The sequence below is a fragment of the Mercenaria mercenaria genome, chromosome 10, assembly GCF_021730395.1.
Source record: "Mercenaria mercenaria strain notata chromosome 10, MADL_Memer_1, whole genome shotgun sequence".
Lineage (NCBI taxonomy): Eukaryota > Metazoa > Mollusca > Bivalvia > Venerida > Veneridae > Mercenaria > Mercenaria mercenaria.
Genome location: NC_069370.1, coordinates 78,634,097 through 78,654,210, shown reverse-complemented (window position 1 = coordinate 78,654,210; position 20,114 = coordinate 78,634,097). Strand labels below are relative to the sequence as shown.

At 35.8% G+C, this 20,114-nt stretch overlaps 1 long non-coding RNA gene across 1 annotated transcript; it reads right to left on the bottom strand.

Moving 5' to 3' along the window:
- Nucleotides 1-4,734: 4,734 nt before the first annotated feature.
- LOC123560174 (uncharacterized) lies at nucleotides 4,735-16,195 on the bottom strand. The gene is made up of 3 exons (XR_008365958.1): nucleotides 16,071-16,195; nucleotides 6,894-6,996; nucleotides 4,735-4,846 (listed from the first exon to the last, which is right to left on the bottom strand). It is a non-coding gene; the product is annotated as an uncharacterized LOC123560174 (long non-coding RNA).
- Between the last annotated feature and the right edge of the window lie 3,919 nt (nucleotides 16,196-20,114).

Genomic DNA, 20,114 nt, shown 5'->3' with positions numbered 1-20,114 from the left:
AGTTATGAACTACTTCTGCTTATGTTGCAACATACACCTTTTTTTCTACTAATTTGAGGGGTGTTACTTTCCCTGTGCCAACAAAAGCTCTGGTTGTGTCAACCAGTCAGACAGTGTATTGCAGGCAAAATTGAACAGATTCTTTCTCCTTTGCTTATAAAGATGTTGTGAGCATTTAAATGGCGTCTTTTATTGCTTGTTCCAGTGTAAAATAAAACAGTATTTCGTGTTTCTGAAGATGTGTTTCACTATTTGACAGTCATATGGTACTTTGGTTTTCACTCCTGACAAGTAAGAATTTTGGAGCAGATCCATGTCTTCCATGCTGATATGATTTGATCAATTGAGGACTCTAAGTGTCAGTTACAAAATCGACACAAGCTGTCTTATGTAGTTGAATGAACACAGCTTCTGCTACATCTTGGAATGTTGCAGGGATGGTTACTAAGCTTTGCAGCAGGGCTTTACTGTCAATTAAAACAATTACATCTTTTTTTGATGGCTGCAGCCTCTACATAGTAGATAAATAAAATGGCTGAGTATTCCCATTCTATCCGTAAATATCGATCCCTACTGGGTTGGGAGTACAAAGCTCGTGGATACAAGAGTATTACCTGTTACATCTTATATTTTTGTGTTATTTGCTGTCTCTGGGTCATTCTGCATGATTTCAATGATTTTGATTTGATATACTATTACTGCATGTTTAATGACTTTAGACTTTACATATATACTTAGGATCTATGTTGCTTCTTTTTAAAGAGGCATACATATATTGAATATGTCTAAGGTTATCCTCATATTTGGAGTTGTTCCACTTTCACTCTCTGTTGTGTGGCACTGTATTGTTAGTGCCCGCGGTAACTGTCATGCTGGCGTAGCTAGAGGCAAGTGTAAGGTTGCATAGATAGTTGCCAATGCTGGAGTTACTCCCAGAGGTGGGATTCGTAGTTGGAGTTGCTGCGGAGCATGTCTCCATGGTCCAAGTGGGGTTGCTTCTTGTATGATGTGGCTGGGTGTGAGCCGTGGAAGACATGCTCTCTTGTTGGTTAGATATCTTCTCTGACCAGTTTTGTTCAGCAGTTGTGAACTTCTTCAGAGGACTTGACCGTAATGACTAGGCAAGTTTGGTTTGCATTATGTGCAGTGTGACGCTGCATTCTCTTTATATACTCTCTGGTGCCGGTGCCGGAGCCGGTATGAGGCCAGTTTGGCTTTTACATGGCTTTCTGGGATAATCCTGGTGCCGGCTTGGTGCCAGTTTCTATTTTTAGCGATGCTATGGTGCCGGTAGTGATCTATTTTTAGGTGGTCCCGGTATGTTGCCGGTTTTAATCTATTTATAGATTTTTTTAGATCGGTGTCAGTGGTGCAGTGATTTATTTTTCGTGGTGCCGGTATGGTGCTGGTTTAAATCTATTTTTAGATATTTAGATCGGTGCCGGCGGTGCCAGTGATGATCTATTATTGGTGTTTTTAGATCGGTGCCGGTGGTGCAGTGATCTATTTTTAGTGGTGCCGGTATGGTGTCGGTTTTAATCTATTTTTAGATATTTAGATCGGTGCCGGTGGTGCCAGTGATGATCTATTATTGGTGGAGCCGGTATGGCGTAGTTTATATTAGATCGTGGGCAAATTTGATCAAGAGTATGGGAAAAACGTAGAGTATTTTATGCAAACAGGACTCTTATCTAGGATTTTGCTTAATTTTTATTTTGCAGTTTTTTTTCAGGGCAAGATGAATGCCTATTCAGTACTGCAAGGCTGATGTACAGCTTCTCCACATACCTCTCTGGCATAGCGACTTGTTTATTTTAAATCAGTTATATTTTGTTACTGTTCAGTCTGTCTTCTACATCTAAATACATGATATAGTCTAGTTTTTTTTAATGTTTTCCCCCTGTTTTCTATGAGGGGTTGGTCTAGTAATTAGAATGCATTCCCATTGGTATCATTTCCAGTGATTTGTTGTATGTACCGGGGGCGTCCTTTTTTATAGTAGATATATTGCCAGAATAGCAGCTTTCTGAACATTTGTCCAGATCCTCTTTCCTGGTAGAATGCTGAATGCATTTTCGACATTTGTAACAAGTGTTTTGGTATCTTGTGCCTGTTGAAAGATTCACAATGTTTGTATTAATTATTTCTGTAGTTCTGTAGTAGTGCATCGCGCCTCTGTTGTAGGAGTTGTTATGACATTGACGTCGCATGATGTTGCGTTCTTGACGTCGTTCAATCTCACTGAATCAATATGTATAGTCTGGACGTTTTCTAGATGTTTTATGGTGTTATTGATCTGCTGTTTTGTGGTTAGTTATATTTCCGTATAACTAATTAAGCTCAAAAGTGCCTCTACCTAGTAGTTTTGACTTGTCTGCTTTCATTGGCATTCCAGTCGCAGTAGCATAAAGGCCAGGTGACAGGTCTTTGAGGAAAAGAAAGTGTCAATTCTAGATCTATGTTGTGCTAACAGCTAAAAGTACCAACTGTTCATACACGTTACGTTCTGCTCATATCTGTAGTATCTTGTTTTGAGAATTGGTTACTTTCCTTTTAACTTCAGCTAAAGCAAATATAATAAGTTTTCTTCTCTTAATGGGGTCTTGGAAAGGAACCGATTTTTGAATCAATCTGCTTTTGATAATCCATCCATTGTCTTCTAACCTATTTCAGTTGCCTTAAGGTCATGTGCGACTTCTCCTTTCGCAGGAATACCAGACGACACACAGTAAATTTTATCTTTGTTGTTTTATTTTTTCAGCCTGGAAAAGGTTCGTGAAGGATTCTATGTCATCATAATCCTGTTAACTTCTTCACTCAAGCCTATCTGAGCAGGTTATACTTCTTTGTGGTCGGACATGTCTTCTCTATGTATGTCTGCATTCTGAAGTGTTGCTTCAACATATCTGGCTCTGTAATGATGGGTCATGCACCAATGGAAATATGTAGCATAGTTTCTATTGAAACCAAAATTTCAAAATTTGCATGTCTGTTAATTGTCTGCTCTGTGGTAATATCTACAGCATTTGTCAATGCTAGTACAGAGATACACTAAGATCATTACTTCAGAGTAGCTCTTCTGTACCTGGATCAATATTCATCAATGTTAACAAGTAAACGAGGAGGTAGTGGGCATAATTATTGCAAAGAACAAAGAGCACATTTTGTACAGGGATGATATATTTAAATCAAAAGCATAAATCTGTGTTGCTTTGATGAGCAACAATATCATGTGAATTATGTCTACATACATTAACCAAAATTGAGCAGTTTTGCTACTTTCATCCTTTCTGATTTGAACTGCTCAGGTCTGTTGAAATACTCTTCAAAGTCAGGAGAGTTATTATTTCAAACACTGTTTCTTTGCATGGACTTTCAGTCCATTTCTGTAATATTAGTGTCTTCTTAAATGCTTTCCTTGCGAGGTTCTGTCTCTTCAAACTTGCATAGAAGCAAGAACTTCCATTACACTCCTGTGTACATTTAGGGTACGGTTATAGCGTTTACCTGGTAATGCTTCATCGAATGAACCACTACAACAAATTCCTAATTCTATTGCAAGTTCTGCAAAACCATTGCCCTTCATTCATTTTCCTACAAGCCTAAATACAGAGGAAATTGTGTGAAACACACCAATTCTAACAATTATGTTACCAGGTCCATCTCTAGACTGCAGAACCAAAGCATATATCTTCTTGGCAACAGCTGAGTCACATGTCACTATAATGTATTTCTGGCTTACTTCATTACTTGCATCTACAGATGTTTTTAACATATGCTGGACTGTAGCATTATTATTGATTGAGTAATTCAAAGGTGCCATGTATACGAAGCAAGTCTGAGCACTCACTCTCTGCAAATCATTTCACACATTTGTAATTTATCTATTTATTTATTCCATTTTATTTCAATTTATTTTATTTTCCACTCAATGAAATCAGTTTCATTTGACTTGAAAAATGATTTTTTGTTAATCTTGTTTGAAGAAAACTATATATAATTTATGTAATTAGTAATTTTCGTTACATAGATTTATAATTGGTGATATATTCATGTGTTTTAAAATATATAATACATATTTATGGAGTTTGTACATGTTACGTATTTTTTAAACAAAATATTTTACCATATCCCAAATATTTTTCGACTTATAAAAAAAATAATTGTTATAAATTTGAAACTCATATTGTCAACATTATATTATCTTATCTTTACTATACTATACATTATTGCTTATTTTTCGTAATAATTAGAAATATTTCACAATCAATATAATTATGTCAAGCTCTTATCTGTTATAACCACAATCTCTTTTTTTAACACTTCTGACATAGACACTTCAAATAAAATATAAAATCACATAGTTACATTTTCTATTTTCGTTACCATTTTTGGTAACGTACATTTGATAGCGTAAAGCACAAGTCTATAAGTGTCAATTTTACCTTCAAGATATAAATCTGTATATTCTGTCTTTATATATTGATATATTGTGTAGCTAGTTAACTATTTATGGGTAACTGTAGTGCCAGTCAGTATTTTCTAGAAATTATTAATGGTAACGTATAGAGTAGGCTGTAACGTAAAAAGAACCAGACTGCCAGATGGCAGAATTTCTGGACTGATAGCTCATATTATATGCTTTATGAAAATCATAGTGTAGAAATATCCCTAGAGGGGGATGGGGGTTATTGTCAGCCCAAGGTCTATTGACTCAAGCTGTAGAATTCCTTACCTCAATTCACTGTTTAATCAAAAAGTGTCCAACCATCAGTTCCCAGTTCTGTGAACATGTTATGTAGAGCAGTCTCTCAAACACTCTACGTGGAATACTGCTGTTGAAAACCTTTAACGAACAAGAAATGCAATATTAATATTACTATGCATAATAACGAAATCTAACATTAAGAAATCATTATTATTACACACACGTTTTCATTCCCTTTTAAGTTACACTGGTACCAGAAACGTCAATATTTTTCCATACACTGACGCCTGAATTTCATATTGGGTGTGTGACGTAATTCAATGTTTGTTCTTGCGCTATTTTTTTCCATTTAGTTCAGTATTGTCAATCCTATTCAGGCTTTTGAACAAATTTATGATATTAACATTATATTTATACGTGTTGATGTGTATGTAATAAAAAGGTTATTATCTTTGCATCGGGAAATATGCACTCAATCTTCAGCGGAAGAATATTGCGCTCCTAAAGTCGCGCAATATTTCCACTGAGAATTTGTGCATATTTCCTGATACAAAGCTAATAACCTATAAATATTGACCAGGTACTAATTTTTGTACGGTTGTCAGGTTTAGCGTTGTACAAACAAAATTTATAGGTCATATGGCTACATTCCAGCTTTGATGGTTGAGGAAGTCTGTAGGTGCCCCTCTGTGCCTTATTTCATCTTAAGTGTGCACTTGGGTAGTGACCTTCTGTAAGCCAGCTGGAAAGCATCCTCACATGAATAATAGAAGGCCCTAAGTGAGGCTCTAACCCACATCTGTAAGTGGCAACTTATTTGAAGTCTGCGACCATAACCACTCGACCTTGGAGGCCCCACAAATTATTGTGGATTTGTGGCATGAAATCAGTCCAGGAAATTTAATCTCAATGAACAAGTAAGACTTCCACTCACTTTATTTCCAAAAGTTGAAATGCATTAATTCATATCAAAATAAAATAGTCATTTTGACCAAAACAGCAAAATTTCATATCCCCAAAATTAAATGATTTCAAAGCATACAAATACTCAATATTCCCCATCCAACCTGGCTGAGTTATGTTTACCTCTAAAAGCCTATTTAAACAATTGTATTTGACTCAGGACTGATTTCTTCTGAAAACAGCAGAACAAGTCTGTATGACAGGATTGTGTCAAAGTAAAAGTCTACCAGTGCCTGTTAATCAATGGTAGGTCAATAAAAAGAGAAATAATGCCAATATTTATAGGTTATTTACTTTGTATGTGGATATATGCACGAGTTCTGCAGCGGTAATAATGCGCGACTTTAGGAGCGCAATATTATCCGCGAAAGGACGAGTGCATATATCCACATACAAAGTTAATAACCTTTTTATTACATACCCACAATCAAATAATTAATTTACGTCTAAATTATCGTTCTGTAACGAAAGACATGAAAAATACGAAAAGAATTTCTCCAAAAATGTAATAAACAAATCAATCTGACACACATTAATATTTTCCGCAAAAATGACGTCAACTTGTTGTCCCAACGTGCGCGTGGACATGGATGTCTTGCGATTCTTTCCATTACAACGTTAAGAAAGCATTCCACGTCCGATATGAAAGCGTTCCATGTCATGATATGGAAAAATATTGCACGATCGAGGGCCATTGAAACCCAATGGAAAATAATTTTAGGTATGTAATAAAGCATGGTACAGTTCTAATCAACATTTTTGTTGCATGGTAACAACAGATGTTCAGAAAAAGGTTTGTAAAGATAATTTCTACTTTTTCCCTACTTAACAGTATGACAGTTTTTAGTATATCATGCTTTTTCTAATATGTACAAATTAGGTCATAAAATAGTAGATTAACAAATCACAGTAAAAATTTATGTTATCTCAATTATCTTTTTAAGTTCTTAAATTCTTTCTTACAGCCTGATAATAAATGTAAAATGCAGATGAATGTAAACAAAATATCTTATCTTACTAAAAAATCTTTTAAATTCATTTCACTACAATCTGTTCTTTCTTAGTCTAAATGAACCTTCCTGTCCAAAGGTTTTACTTTTTGCCAGGCATTTCAGAAGGACATGGTATTTTAGCCAAAATCAATTGAGACCGTTCTGCTATTCTGCAAAGCATGATTCAAAACCCATTATCTTATGACCAATATATAAATTATTATATTCACCTCTACAAATTTCCCTCAAATGAGTGGTTGATGACATCTGAGACTGGCAAGGAAAGCCTGTTCTAATTTTGTTGTCAACACTGTCCCACTCAGGCCTTCATCCCTGAAAAGTATACAAAATAACATTCAAATCTATGCAATCTTGAGAATGAGGTCCTTTACACATATTAAGACCGAACCAAAAACTTTATGTCGAAGAATAATAAAAAGTACACATATGTCTCCCATAATGCTCACAAACAACTAAGATATTTTGATTAAACAATAATTAACATATTAAACTGAAATGAACATACATTATTGTGCAATTCAATAATAATGTAAATTTTAAACTAGAAATGTGTCCATAGGACACAGATGCCCCCACTACATAACAAAGGACACAAATTTTTTCCTAGGTCAGGGGCCATAACTCCTACAACACTGAATGAATCCAGACGCAAAATCCCAGGTGCACAACTGCACATGCTGACCAACATTCCTGTAAACTTTGGTGACTCTAGGTCAAATACTTTTGGAGCTACGCGCAACACAACATTAAAATGACCAATTTTTTACTAAGTCAGGGGCCATAACTCCTACATGACTGAATAAATCCGGACACAAAAGCCCAGGTGCACAACTACACATGCTGACCAACATTCTTGTAAAGTTTTGTGACTCTACATCAAATACTTTTGGAGCTAGGCGTGACACAACACTAACATGACCAATTTTTACAAAGTCAGGGGCCATAACTCCTACAAGACTGAATGAATCTAGACGAGCAACCCCAGGTGCACAACTACACATGCTGACCAACATTCCTGTAAAGTTTTGTGACTCTATGTCAAATTCTTTTGGAACTAGGCGTGACACAACATTCTCGGATGGACAGACAAGGGCAAATCTATATGCTCCCCCACTCCCAAAAGTGGAGGCATAAAAAGATCTGACAGCATAACAGTAAGTATAAATATATTAATTATTATGTGACTTATATTACTGATCCATCTTTAGTACAACACAAGTTCAAGTCAAACCTTAAAGACAAAAGTTATGAATGTTTATTTCTAATGTCATGTTATAAAACAAATATTGAATGGCATAATAGTCGATAGTCAAAAGTATTGCATGGATCTGAGGCAATAGTTTTGACTATTGACTGGCAAGCCATTCATAAATGCAAAATACATACAGAGATTACCAAATCATGACAAAAACGTCTTTGTGCAATATGTACGTGTACAAGACATAGTGCTCTCCACACAAACCAGTCTAAACCCTTATCATGCTGGTCACGATTGGTTCTGCCTTTGTGACCAGTGTAGATCATGATCAGCCTGTACTTCCTGTGCAGTATGTTATGTTCATTATCGCACTGTTTGCTATTCAGGCAGTATCTGTTTTAGTAAGCACCCCTTATAGTGCAGCCATATGGTGACTTCAGTTCATAAAATCATATCATTTGTGGGAAAAGCATCATTACTGGGTTGTAGTGTAATGCTCAAGTGTTTTGTATTTTATTTCGGGTATTTCTTTCAGAAGTTTAAGATTTTAAAAATTATAGAAGATGAAAACTGTACATTTCATAAATTGACAAGTCAGACAAGATTTGACAATCTTCAGTAGCTTAAGGCTTGTTGAACTTGTAGGTATCCTTAAGTGATCGGGAAATTAGATAATGTGTCTGCTGTGCTTTCCTGTATAATCCTTTATAAACTCAATACACTCTGTGATCAGGGGGAGGCTGCCCAAGTGCGGGCTACGGGACTTGTTCCCGCTCTCATGAGCTAAAACTCAATAAGCATATTGTTAAAAACTAGTTTGAAATATATTTATAATTAAGAAATGTTGTTAAATAGATCAGTAAACAGAACTGTTTTAAAAGACTTATTGAAATTGATTATATTCATGAAATTAGACTGAACATTTATAAGTTACTGTGTATTGCTCTTCATAGTAAATAAAAATGTTAGAACTGTCCTAATGTGTTGTGTTCAAGACAAGCTTCAGGTACACTATGCTACAGGGTATTATTAAGAAAACAAATGGAATTGGCTGTAATATCCAAGATGGCCAGCTTTAAAAATGGCTGCAAATCTAAAATTTCTTTCAATAATCCATTATCATACCAAATATTTCTAAAAACAAGAGGGTTATGATGACCCTGGATCCTTCACCTGAGTAATATGAGCTACATGTTTCAAATGTCAAACTGATGATAATATTAAACAAGAGGGCCAAAATGGCCCTATATCACTCCCCTGTTATCATTGCACTTAAGGACAAGAAGGTCAAAAAATCATAATCAAGATCAATCAAAAGAGTTATGAAAAATATAGTTGAAATTTTCTTAAAGTTACTTCAAATAAAATTATTTTCAAATCAGGGAAGAAATACAATTAAATCTAAGTCCTCAGAAAAAAATCTAAGTCCAAAGGACAGGAACAACAAAGGGAAGAATTTAACCAAAATTTAAAAAAAAATCTTACAAGGTACAGATATGTTAAAATACACCTAAAGCTTGGAGGTACCATCCTTGTTGTACCACAGAAAAGTGGTCTCAGTTTTTCCCTACGGCCAATAATAAAAAAGTTCTTAAATAAGCTATTTATAGTAACATAAAAGGGAAGTAATTTAAAAAAAAAATATTGTAAGTGAACAAAAGGATCTGCCAAAAAAAAAAAGAACAGCACTGCAACTGATGCAAATACAGAGCAATATACACACAAAACAAAGTGAAAATTGCAGACTCTGTTTGACCGAGTCTGTTCATGAGCAGTAATGGAAAATGCAACACTGCCCACGCCCCCTAGCACCGGCTTAAGCAGTATTCAATCTTCAAATCTAAATGAGTTGAAGCTGCTATTGTGCAGACAAGGTCAAAATAGCTAATTCTGGTCCTATCAGGGGCCATAACTCTGGAACCTATAAAGGAACCTGACCAGTTGAAGAAAGAAACCAAGATCTTGTGGTGATACAAGTTGTGTGCAAGTTTGGTTAAAATCAAACCATAAATGAAGCTGCTATTGTGCAGACAAGGTCAAAAAAGCTATATTTTGGCCCTTTCAGGGGCCATTACTCTGGAACCCATAATGGGATCTGGTTGGTTCAACAAAGGAACCAAGATCTTATGGTGACACAAGTTTTGTTGCAAGTCTGGTTAAATTCAAATCATAAATGAAGCTGCTATTGTGCAGACAAGGTCAAAATAGCTAATTCTGGCCCTTTCAGGGGCCATAACTCTGGAACCCGTATTGGTATCTGGCCAATTCAAGAAAGGAACTAAGATCTTATGGTGATACAAGTTGTGTGCAAGTGTGGTAAAAATCAAATCATAAATAAAACTGCTATTGTGCAGACAAGGTCAAAATAGCTCATTTTGGCTCTTCAGGGGCCATAACTCTGGAACCCATAATGGGATCTGGCCAGTTCAAGTAAGGAACCAAGATCTTATGGTGATACAAGTTGTGTGCAAGTTTGGTTAAAATAAAATCATAAATGAAACCACTATCGTGCAGACAAGAAATTGTTGACGCACAAAAATAGCAAATTCTTGCCCTTTAAGGGGCAATAACTCTAGAACCCATGAAGCGATCTGGCCAGTTTTCGAAAGGAACTGAGATATCATGCCAATATAAGTTTTGTGCAAGTTTGATCAAAATTGCTTGCAAAATGTGGTCTCTATCTTGTTCACAAGAAATTGTGGATGGACGACGGACGATTACAAAAGCTCACTCTGTCACTATGTGACAGGTGAGCTAAAAAGTCAGTAGGTCAGATTCGTGGTCAATGAAATTCAGTTTTAAAATTTGTCTGCAAAACTGTGTATGTTATCAAAATTTCAAGGCTGTATCTTAAAAAAACAAGAAAGTAGATCAAGGTCACAGTTAAGTGACATCATATTACTTTGGGTCATCAGGTAATTATAATTAAACAGTCTTGGAAATAGGATCAGATGATTTTTAAATATTTTTTCCTATATAACTCACATAATACTAAGTGACCCCAGGGCGGGGCCTCTTTTAACCCCAGGGGCATAATTTGAACAACTTTGGTAGAGGACTACTAGACAATGTATCATACCAAATATCAAAAGCCTAGGTCATATGGTTTCAGACAACAAAATTTTTAAAGTTATTTCTGTATAAGTCTATATAAAACTTGGGACCCTAAGGGCAGGGCCTCTTTTCACCCCAGGGGTACAATTTGAACAATTTTTGTTGAGGACCATTACACAATGCTCAAAACTCTGTTGTGGTTTCAGACAAGAAGATTTTTAAACTCATTTTCCCCCTGGGTGGGACCATATTTGACCCTAGGGGGATAATTTGAACAATCTTGGTAGAAGACCACTAGATGATGCTACATACCAAATATCAAAGCCCTAGGCCATGTGGTTTTGTACAAGAAGATTTTCAAAATTTTCCCTGTATAAGTCTACATAAACCATGTGACCCCCGGGGCGGGGCCATATTTGACCCTAGGTGGATAATTTGAATAATTTTGGTAGAGGACCACTAGATGATACTACACACCAAATATCAAAGCCCTAGGCCCTGTAGTTTTGGACAAGAAGATTTTTTAAGTTTTTTCTTTCGGTTGCTATGGCAACCATATTTCTGCATGGAATTCAATTTTTTGAACAATTTTGAAAGGGGGCCACCATGAGCCTTTGGCTAAAAAAAAATGAAACAAGAGCTGTCCGTAAGACAGCCAAGCTCGACTATTCGAAATATTGTCAAAGAAGCAGGAAATTATTACCCAAAATGTTAAATATCAAAAGGGTTTTAAGTTCGAAAGGGGACATAATTTGACCAAAATGCATATCAGAGTTATGGGACTTGATGCTATCAACTAGTTTTATAACCCCGAAGAAACATGTTAAGTTTCAATTCAATATCTGCATTAGTTTTGGAGATAGTAACTTGCATGTAAACTTTAACCAGAATTTTCTAAGTCCAAAAGGGGGCATAATTTGCTCAAAATACATGTTAAGAGTTATGGAACTTGACCCAGTGAGGCTGGTAATTGACCTAGAAAAGGAATAAATAAGTTTCAAAGCTATATGCCTTTTGGTAATAGCTGTATGTACTTGCACGCAAAACTTTAACCAGGATTTTCTAAGTCCAAAAGGGGGCATAATTTAACCAAAATACATGTCAGACTTATGGGACTTTATTCTATCAACTAGTTTTATAACCCCTAAGACACATGTGATGTTTCAATTTAATATCTGCATTAGTTTTGGAGATAGTAACTTGCATGTAAAACTTTAACCAGGATTTTCTAAGTCCAAAAGGGGGCATAATTTGGCCAAAATACATGTCAAAGTTATGGGACTTGACCCAGTGAGGTAGGTAATTGATCTAGAAAAAGAAAAAATAAGTTTCAAATCTATATGCCTTTTAGTAATAGCTGTATGTACTTGCACGCAAAACTTAACCAGAATTTTCTAAGTCCAAAAGGGGGCATAATTTGGCCAAAATGAAGGTCAGAGTTATGGGACTTGGTGCTATCAACTAGTTTTATAACCCCGAAGACACATGTTAAGTTTCAATTCAATATCTGCATTAGTTTTGGAAATAGTTACTTGCATGGTTACTTGCATGTAAAACTTTAACCAGAATTTTCTAAGTCCAAAAGGGGGCATAATTTGCTCAAAATATATGTCAGAGTTAGATGTTCCGGGTCACTGTAACCTTGACCTATGACCTACAGACCTCAAAATCTATAGAGGTCATCTGCTGGTCATGATAAACCTTTATCATCTTTCATGACCCTTGGCCTATGCATTCTCAAGTTACCATCCAAAAACTGTTCACTTCAACCTTCCTATCAACTTTCATAATCCTAGGCCCAAGCATTCTTGAGTTATCATCTGGAAATGGATTGGTCTACATTCCGAAGGGGGGCATAAAACTAACTGTGGTCTAAGGCTTACTGCCTTTGCAGATGAGGTTATATTTGCCTTTTCAAGAATGAAATATAAAGACAATAAACATCAAACCATACTCATCTTCATCCCAAGTGTCAAGTCAAATCCACTGTTTTCACTAGGCAAGCCCACATAGGGGCTGACCACAAACTCTTATAATTACAGCTGTGTTTCCAGTGTGTATACAGTTAATTATCCTAGTCTTTGTTATTAAACTATCAATTTATATGACTGTTTTGAAAACTACCCTCTAATCATATGCATGTGCCATGCACAGCCTAATGTTGATAAACTAGTGAGTATATATTATGTATTTAAACAGCTAATGTTCACTAAGATAGCATTCATTTGCCTGTTTAAATAATTATATTTTGACCAAGTTGCACCTAATTAAAGAAGACTTTCACAAGGCCAAACTTTTAAAAAGCGAGCTTGAACTAAAGCCATGTACCTTCATAGTCACAATGAATAACAAGAGGGTCATGATGACCCTGGATCGCTCACCAGAGTAATATGAGCTACATGTTTCAAATGTCAAACTGATGATTTTTAGAATTTTTTGGAAGATTTTCTGATGTACAATCAAGTAACCCCTGGGGTCATGAATGGAACAAAGTTTGTAGAAGTCTACTAGGCAATGTTACATATCAAATATCTAAGATCTAGGCCTTCTGGTTTATTTTTAGCAAATTTATGAAGATTTCCCTATATACTATCAAGTAACCCCTGGGGCTAGGTAAATTTGATCCTGGGGGGTCCAGATTTGATTTTTTTTTGTAGAAGTCTACTAGGCAATGCTACACGTCAAATATCTAAGATCTAGGCCTTCTGGTTTATTTTTAGAAATTTTTTGAAGATTTTCCTATGTAAAATCAAGTGACCCCATGGGGTGGGGTCAATTTTGACCCCGGGGGTCATGATTTGAACAGATTTTGTAGAGGTCCACTAGGTAATGCTACACCTGAAATATCTAAGCTGTAGGTCTTCTGGTTTATTTTTAGAAAATTTTTGAAGATTTTCATATGTAAAATCAAGTGACCCCTGGGCCGGGGGTCATGATTTGAACAAATTTTGTAGAGGTCCATTAGGCAATGCTACATGTCAAATATCTAAGCTGTAGGCCTTCTGGTTTATTTTTAGAAAAATTTGAAGATTTTTCTATGTACAATCAAGTAACCCCATTGGGCGGGGTCAATTTGATCCCGGAGGTCATGATTTGAACAGATTTTGTAGAAGTCTACTAGGCAATGCTACACGTTAAATATCTAAGCTCTAGGCCTTCTGGTTTATTTTTAGAAAATTTTTGAAGATTTTCCTATGTAAAATCAAGTGACCTCTGGGGCGGGGTCAATTTTGACCCTGGGGGTCATGATTTGAACAAATTTTGTAGAGGTCCATTAAGCAATGCTACACGTGAAATATCTAAGCTCTAGGCCTTCTGTTTATTTTTAGAAAATGTTTGAAGATCTTCCTATGTAAAATCAAGTGACCCCTGGGGCGGGGTCAATTTTGACCTAGGGGTCATGATTTGAACAACTTTAGTAGAGGTCCTCTAGGCAAGGCTACATGTCAAATATCTAAGCTCTAGGGCTTCTGGTTTTAGAGAAGAAGATTTTTTAAAGATTTTCCTATTTAAAATCAAGTGACCCCTAGGGCGGGGTCAATTTTGACCCCTGGGTCATGATTTGAAAAAATTTGGTAGAGGTCCACTAGGCAATGCTTCACACCAAATATCTAAGCTCTAGGGCTTCTGGTTTTTGAGAAGAAGATTTTTAAAGTTTTTCCTTTCTGTTGCCATGGCAACCAGAGTTCTGCATGGAATTCAATTCTTTGAACAATCTTTGAAGAAGACCATCCAAGGAACATTCCTGTGAAGTTTCATCAAAATTGGCCTGTTGATTTAGGAGGAGATGTTGTTTAAAGGAAAGTGTGGACGGACGGACGCCGGACAGTGAGCGGTCACAATAGCTCACCCTGAGCACTTTGTGCTCTGGTGAGCTAAAAATATAAAGTAATGATTAATATCAGGGTTGATATTGATTACTACTCTGCATAGACCTTTTACAAGACGTCAAAACTCTGTACGGAAACAGTAGTCATCTACCCTCAGCAGCTTGCGTTATAACTAGAACATCTGATCATAGACAGGTACATCTTTATAGAAGGAATCCCATTGGGCTAGCAGCAAAAATATATACTCAAACCTAAACATTTCTACTCAATCTTCCTCAGTCTTATTATTTACAACATGATAAAGTTTATGGGGAGAACAAGGACCCAAGATTAAAAGATACTGTGTCATTAGAAGTACCAAAGTCTTCAAACTGGAGCGACCATCTGAATCTCAATGACAAAAACTCATTGAAAACAGAATATTGTTTGATTAAGTTAGCCAGCAATATAAAAATCTTATGATCTGAAGTTTTCTTGGTGCTATTTTTTATTCATTCATCTTTGGAAAGGTGTTTACTTCAATTTATGTGGTGAAAAACAAACTAAACAACAACATACATGAAGTACTTTAGTCTGATTACGGAGTAGTATTCTCTACCCTATGCATCTAAAAATATTCAGATAATATTTTTTATTACATCTGGTTTTGTCATTTGGATTGACTATTCTTATAGATCTTTTCGAATTTTTAACATTCCGCAGAGATCAAACTGTCTGCAGTATAAATAGTGAAACTGCAGCAACAAAGGGAAGTAACTCAATTTCTGTAATTATATATAGTAAAGAAAAACCATAAGTAGCTGAAATCTATTCAACAAAAAGGGACTTTACTCAGTATTTGCATAAAAATGAGTTAAAAACGGCTAAAAACATTTATTGAGTGAGTTTGATCTTTACTTTTAATCATATTTTTTTTTTATAAATGGCAGCCATTTTTAATAACTTCAGCCATACTAATTTTTTTTGAACTTCCTTTCACTTTTTATTAAAGACACCATATTCTTGCTTTCTATCAAGTTTAATGCTTTTCCCACAAACAGCATGATTTTTTTTCACCATATGGAGGGCTGAGCGCGAAACTATTGTATCTTGTTCTTTATTTATATACAGTTACAATAGTTTTGCGCTCAGCCCACGAAATTATGCCTGCACTATTATAAAAGTTAATGGTTCTGTCCAAATTGGAAGATGGACAAATTCATTACAGACATTTAGCAAGGTTAAATAAACATGACTGAAGGAAACACAGAACTTTGTCCTTTGTGCACTGAAAGAAAATTGTGTCTCATAAATATAATAATTACCTGTAGATGTTGATGACAAGTTCTAGAAATTGTGCATTTAGTTCCTGATCATCAATGAATCTTTTCCCTATATGTACTGTCAGTTTAACTAGTAGAATGGACTTTTCTCGGATAAATGGTGCCTGATTCAAAGCGATTGTACCCTATACAAATATAAAAAATACATAATGTAAACAAGAGCTGTCACAGGAGACAGCGCGCTCAACTATTTCAATACTGGATAGTGAAACTGCCCAGACGAAATGCTGACCATGGTTGACCATGGTCACCATGGTTTTTGATGGTTGACCATGAACTAACATGGTCAACCATCAAATACCATGGTGAAAACATGGTCAGGACCACGGTCGGCCATGGTCAACCATGGTGAGGGAAGATTGGCCATGGTCAGCCATGGTCAGAAAAGACAATCAACAGTTTGACCATGGTCTACCGTGGTCAACACTTTTCAACCATGGTTGACCATGGACTACCATGGTCATGTTAGTAATTTTCACAATTATCAAGTTTTACAATGCACCAAAGATGCCTGACTGCATTTTGGCTCCAAAAGTTTTCCTTGATATAAAATAGTTTTCCTGCATTTATAGACAGATTCAAAGGTAAACTTTCATAGTCTGACTATAATCTGTTGTCATCTTAGCAATTTTATGACAAATAAATGACTGACTTGCAAAAACAGATATAGACTGAAATTGTCATATATTTTCATGACCCTTTCAAATTTATATTTATACATTTAATTACTTATCTGTGTTGGTGAAATATTTTGATATATTTTAAACAAACCTTATAATTTGTAAAGTGCAAAACATAGTTTCAAATATACTGATTTTAAGATATATCAAAATAGTGTATTTTGATTTTTCATTACAAAGTAATTTTTTCACATAATATACCCAAATTTTCAGTATATTTACAGAAGTAACTACTACCGAAGAAACGGTCTCTCAGAATGTTGAAATTTTCTCCAATATGATTTTATGGAACAGTCAGTTTCTTTTATCAAAATTTAGCCACCAACAATGTTCCATTATAAATTATAATATCATCGAACAAGATATCAACAATCTGAGAGATGCTTCCCTCCATATTGCATACTTCTTTAAAATGTAAAAAAAAAATTGCAAGTCGATACATCAATAAATGAAAAAGGAATTAAATTTTAGTAGTCAGATATACACTTGATTTTATTTCTGTCCATTTTTAACCTCATGTGAGGACTGGTTCTCACCATGAGCATTTGAGCATTTGTGTTTGCTAGTTGTCCGTCAAGTATCTGTCTACCTGGACTACCATGGTAGTTCATGGTCATGACCATGGTCAACCACGGTTTGACCATGGTCGGCCATGTTTTGTTAAATGGCACCACAGTTTTTTATAGTCAATAATCACCATGTTCGACCATGGTCATGGACCATGGTTGACTGTGGTCATGTTCGACCATGGTCATGGACCATGGTTGACTGTGGTCACAGTCGACCATGGTGATTATTGACTATCAAAAACCGTGGTGCCATTTAACAAAACGTGGTCGACCATGGTCAACCATGGTTTGACTATGTTTTGTTAAATGGCACCACAGTTTTTTATAGTCAATAATCACCATGGTCGACCATGGTTGACTGTGGTCCACAACCATGGTCAACCACAGTCCACCATGGTCCCCAACCACAGTCCACCATGGTGATTATTGACTATCAAAAACCGTGGTGCCATTTAACAAAACGTGGTCGACCATGGTCATATGACCATGAACTACCATGGTAATATGACCTTCATTTCGCCTGGGCGGGCACATCTGAGGAAACTGGAGCTGTCACTGAAGTGTTTAAGGTCTCTAGTGGTGGATGAAGATATTGCACAATAGCTTAAGTGTGTGTCAAACTAAATATATAAAGTAATAAGAGAGGTAAAGATAGTGTATCAAAACACTATATAACCACAATTCTAAGCAAAAAGGAGGCATAACTAGAAGATGCTTTTGTAGAAAAGTGCATGTCTCCCAAAATACAAGAAATCAATAGGGGACAGGAGCAAAACTCAAAGAAACACTGATGGTTGGGTAATAATAGGTATAATAAGGGATAATATAGGGATAATTACTTGGCATGTCCAATCATCCAACTTAGTTTCAACATTCTGAGCCTAAGTGGTTCTCAAGTTATGAACTAGAAAACTGTTTTCCATGTTCAGGCCCCTGTGACCTTGACCTTTGATCAAGTGACCCCCAAAACAGTACGGGTCATATACTCTGCATGTCCAATCATCCTATCAAGTTTCAACATTCTGGGTCAAGTGGTTCTAAAGTTATTGCTTGAAAGGAGGACCATCAGACAATGCTCTATAGAGTGTTAAAAAGCTTTTTCTTTGATTTGACCTTGTGACCTAGTCTTTAAACCGACATAACCCAGATTTAAAGTTATAATACTGTTAACAAGAGCTGTTCGTAAGACAGCCAAGCTCGACTATTCGAAATATTGTCACAGAAGTAGGAAATTATTACCCAAAATGTTAAATGTCAAAAGAGTTTTTAAGTTCGAAAGGGGACATAATTTGACCAAAATGCGTATCAGAGTTATCGGACTTGATGCTATCAACTAGTTTTATAACCCCAAAGAAACATGTTAAGTTTCAATTCAAAATCTGCATTAGTTTTGGAAATAGTAACTTGCATGTAAAACTTTAACCAGAATTTTCTAAGTCCAAAAGGGGGCATAATTTGCTCAAAATACATGTTAAGAGTTATGGAACTTGACCCAGTGAGGTTGGTAATTAACCTAGAAAAAGGATAAATAAGTTTCAAAGCTATATGCCTTTTGGTAATAGCTGTATGTACTTGCATGCAAAACTTTAACCAGGATTTTCTAAGTCCAAAAGGGGGCATAATTTGGCCAAAATGAAGGTCAGAGTTATGGGACTTGCTGCTATCAACTAGTTTTATTACCCCGAAGACACGTGAAGTTTCAATTCAATATCTGCATTAGTTTTGGAGATAGTAACTTGCATGTAAAACTTTAACCAGAATTTTCTAAGTCCAAAAGGGGACATAATTTGCTCAAATACATGTTAGAGTTATGGAACTTGACCCAGTGAGGTTGGTAATTGATCTAGAAAAGGAATAAATAAGTTTCAAAGCTATATGCCTTTAAATGATAGCTGTATGTACTTGCATGCAAAATCTTAACCAAGGTGTGACGCCGACGCCAGGGTGAGTAGAATAGCTAGACTATTCTTTGAATAGTTGAGCTAAAAATCACCGTTAAAACAAGAGCTGTCGGAGGACAGCAATGCTCGACTATTCAACAGCCTTGTCAATTGAATGAATATAAAAGTCGAAAAAGGGGCATAATTTTGTAAAAATGGGAAAAAGGGTTATGGAACCTTAACAGTGCTTATCAGCTCATAAAGTGAACAAGTGCGTGAAGTGTCAATCCTTTCCCGTAAGTGGATAATGAAATACCAGCTTACATACAAAAACTTAACCAAAAACTGCTAAGTCGAAAAAGGGGCATAATTTTTAAAAAATTGCAAAGTAGAGTTATGGGACCTACACAGTGCATGTCAGATCATGACAGTGAACAAGTGTGTGAAGTTTCAATCCATCCCCATTAGAGTGTACCGAGATACCGGCTTACATACAAAACCTTAACAAAGAATTTCTAAGTCGAAAAGGGGGCATAATTTCATAAAAAAGCAAAACAGAGTTATGGAACCTGTGCAATGCAGGTCAGTTTATCACAGTGAATAAGTGTGTGAAGTTTCAATCCATTCCCACAAGTCGTTACTAAGATACCTGCTTACATACAAAACCTTAACCAAGAATTTCTAAGTCGAAAAGGGGACATAATTTTGTAAAAAAGCAAAATAGAGTTATGGATCCTGTGCAATGTAGGTCAGTTTATCACAGTGAATAAGTGTGTGAAGTTTCAATCCGTTCCTACAAGTGGTTACTGAGATACCAGCTTACATACAAAACCTTAACCAAGAATTTCTAAGTCGAAAAAGGGGCATAATTTTGTAAAAAAGCAAAATAGAGTTATG